Below are 11527 nucleotides of genomic sequence, written 5' to 3' on the forward strand. Positions count from 1 at the left end.
GCTACGGTGACAATGGTAATTACTAAGATAGTGGTGTGAGCTGGCTGTTTCTGTCAGTTTTAAATAATGTGCACAGATAAAAGTACTAATTAAAAGCTTTTAAGGTCCAGTCAGAGCCAAGTAGAAAACCTCTCTGGCAGCTTGAAAAACCTTGCTTATCCTCTTCAGCACGTTTGATATGAGTGAGGATCAATCCAGAATCTGAGAATTGCAACATCAAAATCTGATTTGCTGAGGACTTGGGGTGTGAGATGGGAACGTTTGACAGACACAGGCAAGACCAAGAACTTTGAGCCTCCCAATTCTCTTAAAACTTTCTTGCATATAATCCCCCCAACCCAGTAGAGGGGCTGGAGAACATGGGGTTGGTGGTAAATGAAGGAAGCTATGCTTATCAACTTAGTCCTCATAACCAGCCTCAGAAGCAGGACTGTGCAGCTATGTTCTATACTAATCATCTCTTTTTTCGACTTTATTTCCCTGCTACCTTACATAAAAGGCACTGGTAGTGGCTAACATTTTAGGTGTAGGGGAGATTTTGACTGAATTCATATCACCTACAATGAATGGTAGCTGGGGGTGCTCTGTGTTGGGGACACACGTTTTTTCACGCAGATAAAAGGATGCTAATGTGAAGTGTGTCTCCACCTTTCTCCACCCGGCTTTGTGTCCTGAGACATTGACCTCTATGGACCACATCAACCACGCTTCCTCATCCTCTGGCTTCTAGCTGGGTTTGGCCCATTCGAGGCACTGGCAAGAGACTAGAGGGTAAGCTGAGAGGAAAAGGGCAAGGTATTTATTTTCCTGGGTCCCTCCTTGTGAGGCTACATTTGACTGTGTCTGCCACACCCTCTGTTTTAGAAACATAGCTGGAGATCCCAGCCCATGTTGGGCAGCCCTCCTTTACAGCTTGCTGAGGTTCTTCTCCTAACCCTTAACCCTGCCCCCACTTTTCTAAATAGACCCTTCATTTAACTCTCTTCAAATACTCCCTTTTCTTTGCCAGAACCCTGACTGATACCATCATCATTATCATTGTCATTATCATTATAGTAACTAACACTGCTTAGCTCTTTTTATGTCGCAGGCACCTTACATGAATTAGCTTATTTTATCTTTATCATAACTATATGAGATGCATGACTATTGCTACTCCATTTCAGAGATCAAGAAATTGACATTTACAAATTGGCACATAGCTTTCCCAAACTTACCCAGCTAGTAAGTGGCTAAGATGAGATTTAAAATAGAGCTACCATATGATCCAGCAATCCCACTCCTGCTCATATATATGGAGAAAACCATAATTTGAAAAGATACATGCATTCCAATGTTCACTGCAGCACTATTTACAAAGGCCAAGACATGGAAGCAACCTAAGTGCCCATCGATAGATGAATGGATAACGAAGATGTGGTGTATATATGCCACATCTGAGTAATGAAATACTACTCAGCCATAAAAAAGAATGAAATAATGCCATCTGCAGCAACATGGATGGACCTGGAGATTATTATACTAAGTGAAGTAAGCCAGACAGAGAAAGACAAATATCATATGATATCACTTACATGTGGAATCTGAAAAATAAATGATAAAAATGAACTTACTTACAAAACAGAAACAGACTCACAGACATAGAAAACAAACTTAGGGTTACCAAAGGGAAAGGGGGGAGGGATAAATTAGGAGTTTGGGATTAACATATACACACTACTATACATAAAACAGATAAACAACAAGGACCTACAGTATAGCACAGGGAACTATACTCAATATTTTGTAATAACCTATAAGGGAAAAGAATCTGAAAAAGAATAGATATGTATGTATAACTGAATCACTTTACTGTACACCTGAAACTAACACAACATTGTAAATCAACTATACTTCAATAAAAAAAGAGTACAGAGAAAAAAGTAATGGTAGGTTTCAATTATGTATGGAAAGATATTGTGATATACAGCAGGACCTCTTCATGAGCGTGTGTCCACCTCTCATTTTAAGAAGAGCTTTTGCATATGAGGACATTGTCGATGTAATTTGAAAACCTTAACCACAATTTTTAAAATAAATATTTAACAAAGCAAGAGGAAAGCACCTAGTCTGTAGCATTTGAGGGAGCATAGCAAAATAAGTATAGAAGAAGACAGGTTTTGAAGTCAGAAACTTGACTACAGATATCAAATGGTGACCTGAGCCAAAACACTTAATCCCTCTGATCTTAGGTTTCCTTATTTCTGAAATGGAAATTACATTGCCTCTGCCAGTTAGAGAGAGTCTTTGTTTGCAAGCAACACTGCCCAAAATGACAGGAATCCAGAGAGTTCTAAAGGATCCAGATAGCAGCAATTAATGAATGCACTCTTCAAGGGTCCCATGTTGTCAGCTCCAACCATCTTCCATTCATGGTTGACTGTGCTCAAGACTCAAATTCCCTAGAGGTGGGTCCTCCCTGGCCTCACTTACTCATGTTACTTGTCCACACCTTTAACCAGATAAGATAGGGCACCGGGTCTGCATTCAGTGATCGAGCATTAGTTTCCCAAAGAAGATCCCTGTGATTTTACCTGGAAAGGGGTTAAGGGATGAAGGGAGGCTGTGAAGGCAAAAAGCAAATAAACAAACACTTTAAAACCTGTTTTCATGCATACAGCGAAAAGCAAAGGAGATAACTTAGGCAGAGCACTTGACACAGGGAGCAGGGCTTTCTCTTCCCTCCTGCCTGAGCATTCAGAATTGGGGAATTTAATAACAGTGAGAGGAGTATATTGGAGGGAATTTACCCTCTACTAGCTGTATCTATTGTCTGCCTTCTGATAGCCTTTCGCAGGAATCTTTGATGTTTTCTTCCTCTTGTTCTGCCTAGTGACTGCCAACCCCAGTCCATAATGCCTATGCTTATATAGATTTCCCACCCCCCACCATTGCCTATAGGCTTCTTCTAACAGTCTGTCCGTGTACTAACTCACCCTCATCTGGTTCATCTCATTGTTGTTCAAGGCCCTGTTTTTCTCCAACATTTCATTTTTAAAAATTTCAAACATATAGAAAAATTGAATGTAGACAGTGAATACCCATAAACGCATCGTCTAGATTCTACCATTAATCTTTTAGGTTATTTGGTTTATGGCATACCTATCCATCCATCCATCTATCCACTCATGTATTCATTCGAGCCCCTTTTTGACAACATTGTAACCTAATGGATTAATACAGATTTGGTTTTTTTTTTACAATGAACCCAAAGCTTTGATATCAATGTTAACAAAGAACCACCTGACAGAGATCTCAGCAACAACTGGTGATGGGCCAGTCTCTCTTGGTTAATTCTTTGAATAGAAGAAGTTTTTAAAGGATTTGTTTTTCACAGAAAGTAACCATCTGTTCTTTTTGATGGGTTCCTTGATTCCTATCATTTCTAACTAGGCGTCTAAAATAGATTTTTCGGAGAACTGCTTTTGGAATTATGGGGAAGAGTTCTTAGGGAAAATTCACTGACTGAAGTGACCCCAAACCAGAGGAGTATGTGGATGGAACACTTCCTAGATAATAAGAATAATAGGTTTTGAAAAATGTCCAAAATCTGGCTCACAATTACCATAGAGATTTTCACATCCGATCACCAAATCTTGGAGGAGACTAAGACCCTAAGAAGGATACCTTCCATCTTGAGAAATGGATAAGCATCTCAACTCTTGAGGGCTATTTGAATACCAAGGTAATTTACATATCCCAAGTTGCATTCCATTATTACTGACTAGATTTCACTGTGAGATTTATGATTCTGGTTCAAGTCCCTGAACTCAAGATTTGGGTTCTTGTTGATTTGCTCACTTGTTGAAAAGATGTTGAGCCAGGGCTGGTCAAATTTTAGGTGCAAACATAATGAAGTAGAAGAAACGTAACATAGCCATTTTGGAAGTATAAATACAGTTTACATTCAACTCTAAAATATGGGACATCTACTCTTGGTGCCATTTGTCTGGGTTCTGGCATGATTTTATTTCTGCATTACATCTTAATTGGTAAGCAGGGTTGGAAGAGTGTGTTTTGGGATTCCTAGGGAAAGTGGGATTAGCAGGTGGCTGGGGAAAACTTGCTGGAAAAAAAAAAGAGATTGAAGAATAATCCTGCCAGTAGGGGAGAGAAGGTCTAATCTCTACTGCAAAAAGTACTGGAAAATAAACAGAACCCTAGAACATGTCAAAGAAGAGGAAGTAAAGATGAAAAGTAGGTAACAGTATAGGAGAGAAGTGTGAGCAATACCTAATAAACTGAATGGAGAAGAAACATCGCTGAGTTCAGCTGGGAAATTCTTAGAAAGTAACCAGGTATGATACGAGAAGGCTTGGCCTGGGATGATAGAATATGATTGAAAAAGAGATGAGTACTAGGGACAGGTAAATACCTCAGGAGAAATTGATCTGACTCACAACATCAGGGATGGGTTCTCCTTAGCTTAAACTGATCAGCATAGCCCATAACCCTAGCCACAGCTGCTGGTTCAGAGGGAGCCACGTGGCCTTTATTGAAATGCTTGGAAAGAGAAGGACTCTTTCCTGGATGGTGTGCTTTATGGATTTGAAGCTTGGAACTGCAGCAACCATGTTGACACCATGAGAGAAAACAGCCTTATGACAATGCTTACCTGTGGAAGGCAAGAAAATCAGCTCATCAAGGACAACACAGAGCCACTGGATTAACCTCCTCTGAAGTTCAAACATTCCCCAGATTTACCAAATTCGACCTCATCATGAAATAGCTGCAAACTGATAATGGTGTTGGTGTAGCCCAGAAGGCCTTACTAGCAGAGTTAATTGTGCAAATTTTATCCCCTTATTCGAAAATGATCTCCTACCACATCCTCAGGCACATAGACAATATCCAGTTAAAATACAGGCTGGAGGGGAATAAATGCATTTCATCCAACACATACTGTTGCTAAAAAATTAAGGTTAGAAGCAAAGGTAACATGTCATGTGTTTGTGTCTGCAGAGTGGTGGTTTGGGGGATGAGGCTAGGTGACCATTAGAGGTGAGGAGTTGAAGTAAAAAGTTATATGGGTTTTTTTTTCTTCTCCCATTCACCCTCTGTGACAGAGATAAAGCACCTGAAGAAGTAGAAGCAGTACTCAGTAAGCAGGTTTTCTCAGCTGCTCTTTCAAATTCTATTTCTGACAACCAGCAGCTCACAAGAGGGAGAAGATAGTATAATTCTAATTTTTCAGGGCAGAGGGTGCTACCTAAAAGGGAAAATAATATCCAGTAGTGTAATATTAGAGCTCAGTTCTGATATTGACTTTTCTAAGGAGTCACTGTATCCTAAATTGTCGCTTTCTACTATTGGTAAGAATGCTCCCTTTTCCAAAGTGGGGATAATAAACTAACACAGTCTTGCAAAGATGCTTGGAAAATCTGCACATAGAAACTACTTGAGAAATACTCAGGTACTAACTGGTTAGAAAGAAGAAATTATGGCCTAGAAGAAACAAAACCTGTGTTTTCCTTAGTCTTTATATCCAGGGTTTGTGCGCAAGGCTAGTGTATAAATTGTCAGTGAGGGACACCCAGGAGCCCTTTCCTAATGATCCTAAACAAATTTCAAAGATCAAACAAGGCATCATTCTCGCTAATAAAGAGGTCATAAAGTGAATACTCCAATTTCCAAGCTACCGTTTTGCGTGGGGAGTGTTTTTCTTTATGAATGAAACACATTAACTTTTTTTTTTTAAACATCTTTATTGGAGTATAATTGCTTTACAGTTAGATAGCCTCATCCACCAGAGGGCAGACAGCAGAAGCAAGAAGAAATACAATCCTGCAGCCTGTGGAACAAAAACCACATTCACAGAAAGAGAGACAAGATGAAAAGGCAGAGGGCTATGTACCAGATGAAGGAACAAGATAAAACGTCAGAAAAACAACTAGATGAAGTGGAGATAGGCAACCTTCCAGAAAAAGAATTCAGAATAATGATAGTGAAAATGATCCAGGACTTTGGAAAAAGAATGGAGGCAAAGATCGAGAAGATGCAAGGAATGTTTAACAAAGACCTAGGAGAATTAAAGAACAAACAAACAGAGATGAACAATACAATAACTGAAATGAAAAATACACTAGAAGGAATCAATAGCAGAATAACTGAGGCAGAAGAATGGATAAGTGACCTGGAAGACAGAATAGTGGAATTCACTGCTGTGGAACAGAATAAAGAAAAAAAGAATGAAAAGAAATGAAGACAGCCTAAGAGACCTTGGTGACAACATTAAACGGAACAACATTCGCATTATAGGGGTCCCAGAAGGAGAAGAGAGAGAGAAAGGACCCAAGAAAATATTTGAAGAGATTATAGTTGAAAACTTCCCTAACATGGGAAAGGAAATAGCCACCCAAGTCCAGGAAGCACAGAGAGTCCCATACAGGATAAACCCAAGGAGAAACACACTGAGACATATAGTAATCAAATTGGCAAAAATTAAAGACAAAGAAAAATTATTGAAAGCAGCAAGGGAAAAATGACAAATGACATACAAGGGAACTCCCATAAGGTTAACAGCTGATTTCTCAGCAGAAACTCTACAAGCCAGAAGGGAATGGCATGATATATTTAAAATGATGAAAGAGGAAAACCTACAACCAAGATTACTGTACCCAGCAAGGATCTCATTCAGATTCGATGGAGAAATCTAAAGCTTTACAGAAAAGCAAAAGCTAAGAGAATTCAGCACCACCAAACCAGCTTTACAACAAATGCTAAAGGAACTTCTCTAAGCAGGAAACACAAGAGAAAAAAAGGACCTACAAAAACAAACCCAAAACAATTAAGAAAGTGGCAATAGGAACATACATATCAATAATTACCTTAAACATGAATGGATTAAATGCTCTAACCAAAAGACACAGGTTTGCTGAATGGATACAAAAACAAGCCCCATATATATGCTGTGTACAAGAGACCCACTTCAGACCTAGGGACACATACGACTGAAAGTGAGGGGATGGATAAAGATATTCCATGCAAATGGAAATCAAAAGAAAGCTGGAGTAGCAATACTCATATCAGAAAAAATAGACTTTAAAATAAAGAATGTTACAAGAGACAAGGAAGGACACTACATAGTGATCAAGGGATCAATCCAAGAAGAAGATATAACAATTATAAATATATATGCACCCAACATAGGAGCACCTCAATATATAAGGCAACTGCTAACAGCTATAAAAGAGGAAATCGACAGTAACACAATAATAGTGGGGGAATTTAACACCTCACTTACACCAATGGACAGATCATGCAAAATGAAAATAAATAATGAAACAGAAGCTTTAAATGGCACAATAGACCAGATAGATTTAATTGATATTTATAGGACATTCCATCCAAAAACAGCACATTACACTTTCTTCTCAAGTGCGCACGGAACATTCTCCAGAATAGATCACATCTTGGTCAAAAATCAAGCCTCAGTAAATTTAAGAAAATTGAAATTATATCAAGCATCTTTTCTGACCACAATGCTACGAGATTAGAAATGAATTACAGGGAAAAAAATGTAAAAACCACAAACACATGGAGGCTAAACAATACGTTACTAAATAACCAAGAGATCACTGAAGAAGTCAAAAAGGAAATAGCTAGAGACAAATGACAATGAAAACACGATGATCCAAAACCTATGGTATGCAGCAAAAGCAGTTCTAAGAGGGAAGATTGTAGCAATACAAGCCTACCTCAAGAAACAAGAAAAATCTCAAATAAACAATCTAACGTTACACCTAAAGGAACTAGAGAAAGAAGAACAAACAAAACCCAATGTTAGTAGAAGGAAAGAAATCATAAAGATCAGAGCAGAAATAAATGAAATAGAAACAAAGAAAACAATAGCAAAGATCAATAAGACTAAAAGTAGGTTCTTTGAGAAGATAAACAAAATTGATAAACCATTAGCCAGACTCATCAAGAAAAAGAGGGAGAGGACTCAAATTAATAAAATTAGAAATGAAAAAGGAGAAGTTACAACAGACACCGCAGAAATACAGAGCATCTTGAGAGATTACTACAAGCAACTCTATGCCAATAAAATGGACAACCTGGGAGAAATGGACAAATTCTTAGAAAGGTATAACCTTCCAAGACTGAACCTGGAAGAAATAGAAAATATGAACAGACCAATCACAAGTAATAAAATTGAAACTGTGATTAAAAGTCTTCCAACTAACAGAAGTCCAGGACCAGATGGCTTCACACGTGAATTCTATCAAACATTTAGAGAAGAGCTAACACCCATCCTTCTCAAACTCTTCCAAAAAACTGCAGAGGAAGGAACACTCCTAAACTCATTCTATGAGGCCACCATCACCCTGATACCAAAACCAGACAAAGATACTACAAAAAAAGAAATTTACAGACCAATATCACTGATGAATATTGATGCAAAAATCCTCAACAAAATACTAGCAAACAGAATCCAACAACACATTAAAAGGATCATACACCATGATCAAGTTGGATTTATCCCAGGGATGCAAGGATTCTTCAGTATACGCAAATCAATCAATGTGATACACCATATTAAAAAACTGAAGAATAAAAATCATATGATCATTTCAATAGATGCAGAAGAAGCTTTTGACAAAATTCAACACCTATTTATGATAAAAACTCTCCAGAAAGTGGGCATAGAGGGAACCTACCTCAACATAATAAAGGCCATATATGACAAACCCACAGCAAACATCATTCTCAATGGTGAAAAACCGAAAGCATTTCCTCTAAGATCAGGAACGAGACAAGGATGTCCACTCTCACCACTATTGTTCAACATAGTTTTGGAAGTCCTAGCCACGGCAATCAGAGAAGAAAAAGAAATAAAAGGAATACAAATTGGAAAAGAAGAAGTAAAACTGTCACTGTTTGCAGATGACATGATACTATACATAGAGAATCCTAAAGATGCCACCAGAAAACTGCTAGAGCTAATCAATGAATTTGGTAAAGTAGCAGGATACAAAATTAATGCACAGAAATGGCTTGCATTCCTATACACTAATGATGAAAAATCTAAAAGAGAAATTAAAGAAACACTCCCATTTACCATTGGAACAAAAAGAGTAAAAGACCTAGGAATAAACCTACCTAGGGAGACAAAAGACCTGTATGCAGAAAACTATGACACTGATGAAAGAAATTAAAGGTGATACCAATTGATGGAGAGATACACCATGTTCTTGGATTGGAAGAATCAATATTGTGAAAATGACTATACCACCTAAAGCAATCTACAGATTCAATGCAATTCTTATCAAATTACCAACGGCACTTTTTACAGAACCAGAACAAAAAATCTTAAAATTTGTATGGAGACGTAAAAGACCCCGAATACCCATAGCAGTCTTGAGGGAAAAAAACGGAGCTGGAGGAATCAGACTCCTTGACTTCAAACTATACTACAAAGCTACAGTAATCAAGGCAGTATGGTACTGGCACAAAAACAGAAATACAGATCAGTGGAACAAGATAGAAAGCCCAGAGATAAACCCATGCACTTATGGTCAACTAATCTATGACAAAGGAGGCAAGGATATACAATGGAGAAAAGACAGTCTCTTCAATAAGTAGTGCTGGGAAAACTGGACAGCTACATGTAAAAGAATGTAATTAGAACACTCCCTAACACCATACACAAAAATAAACTCAAAATGGATTCGAGACCTAAATGTAAGACCGGACACTATAAAACTCTTAGAGGAAAACATAGGAAGAACACTCTTTGACATAAATCACAGCAAGATATTTTTTGATCCACCTCATAGAGTAATGGAAATAAAAACAACAATAAACAAATGGGACCTAATGAAACTTAAAAGCTTTTGCACAGCAAAGGAAACCATAAACAAGATGAAAAGACAACCCTCAGAATGGGAGAAAATACTTGCAAACGAATCATTGGACAAAGGATTAATCTCCAAAATATATAAACAGCTCATGCAGCTCAATATTAAAAAAACAAACAATCCAATCTACAAATGGGCAGAAGACCTAAATAGACATTTTTCCAAAGAAGACATGCAGATGGCCAGGAAGCACATGAAAAGCTGCTCAACATCACTCATTATTAGAGAAATGCAAATCAAAAGTACAATGAGGTATCACCTCACACCAGTTAGAATGGGCATCATCAGAAAATCTACAAACAACAAATGCTGGAGAGGGTGCGGAGAAAAGGGAACCCTCTTGCACTGTTGGTGGGAATGTAAATTGATACAGCCACTATGGAGAACAGTACCGAGGTTCCTTAAAAAACTAAAATTAGAATTACCATATGACCTAGCAATCCCACTACTGGGCATATACCCAGAGAAAACCATAATTCAAAAAGACACACGCACCCCAATGTTCATTGCAGCACTGTTTACAATAGCCAGGTCATGGAAGCAACCTAAATGCCCATCGACAGACGAATGGATAAAGAAGAAGTGGTACATATATACAATGGAATATTACTGAGCCATAAAAAGGAACAAAATTGGGTCATTTGTAGAGATGCGGATGCATCTAGAGACTGCCATACAGAGTGAAGTAAGTCAGAAAGAGAAAAACAGATATCATATATTAACACATATATGTGGAACCTAGAAAATGGTACAGATGAACTGGTTTGCAAGGCAGCAATTGAGACACGGATGTAGAGAACAAACGTATGGACACCAAGGGGGGAAAGTGGCTGGGGGTGGTGGTGGTGGTGTGATGAATTGGGAGATTGGGATTGACATGTATACACTGATGTGTATAAAACTGATGATTAATAAGAATGTGCTGTATAAAAAAATAAATAAAATTGAAAAATAATTGCTTTACAATGGTGTGTTAGTTTCTGCTATATAACAAAGTGAATCAGCTATACATATACATACCTACCCATATCCCCTCCTTCTTGCAACTCCCTCCCACCCTCCTTATCCCACCCCTCTAGGTGGACATAAAGCACAAAGCTGATCTCCCTGTGCTCTGCGGCTGCTGCCCACTAGCTATCTATTTGACATTTGGTAGCGTACATATGTCCATGCCACTCTCTCACTTCGTCCCAGCTTCCCCTTCCCCCTCCCCGTGTCCTCAAGTCCATTCTGGGCATATACTCTGAGAAAACACATTAACTTTTACGGCAGCTGATTTCCTTCTGAGAGCCTGTGGTGTATCCCATTTATCAACCGGTGTGTACCTGGAGGTGTGTGTGTTATGTTACTGGGAAGCAGAGTTAATAAGTACGGTGCAAATTTTTTAAAGCAGCTCACGTGTGGGGAGGAATAAATGAGATAAACGGGGTGATTAAAGCGAGGAAGCAGCTTTCTCAGTGCCTGTGTGCCCTGCTACAAGGAGGCGTGAGTGTAAACAGCAGAGAGGACAGAGATCGGCCCCTAAGTAAATACTGATGACCTCTGGGGCTTAGCCCAGGAGAACTCGGGTCAAGGCTATCACTGAAGTAATGTATACACAGGGTACATAAAAAGGTAGCTGAGTCTCT

Source organism: Balaenoptera borealis, assembly GCF_965194805.1.
Source record: "Balaenoptera borealis genome assembly, chromosome: 1".
In the NCBI taxonomy this organism is placed as follows: domain Eukaryota; kingdom Metazoa; phylum Chordata; class Mammalia; order Artiodactyla; family Balaenopteridae; genus Balaenoptera; species Balaenoptera borealis.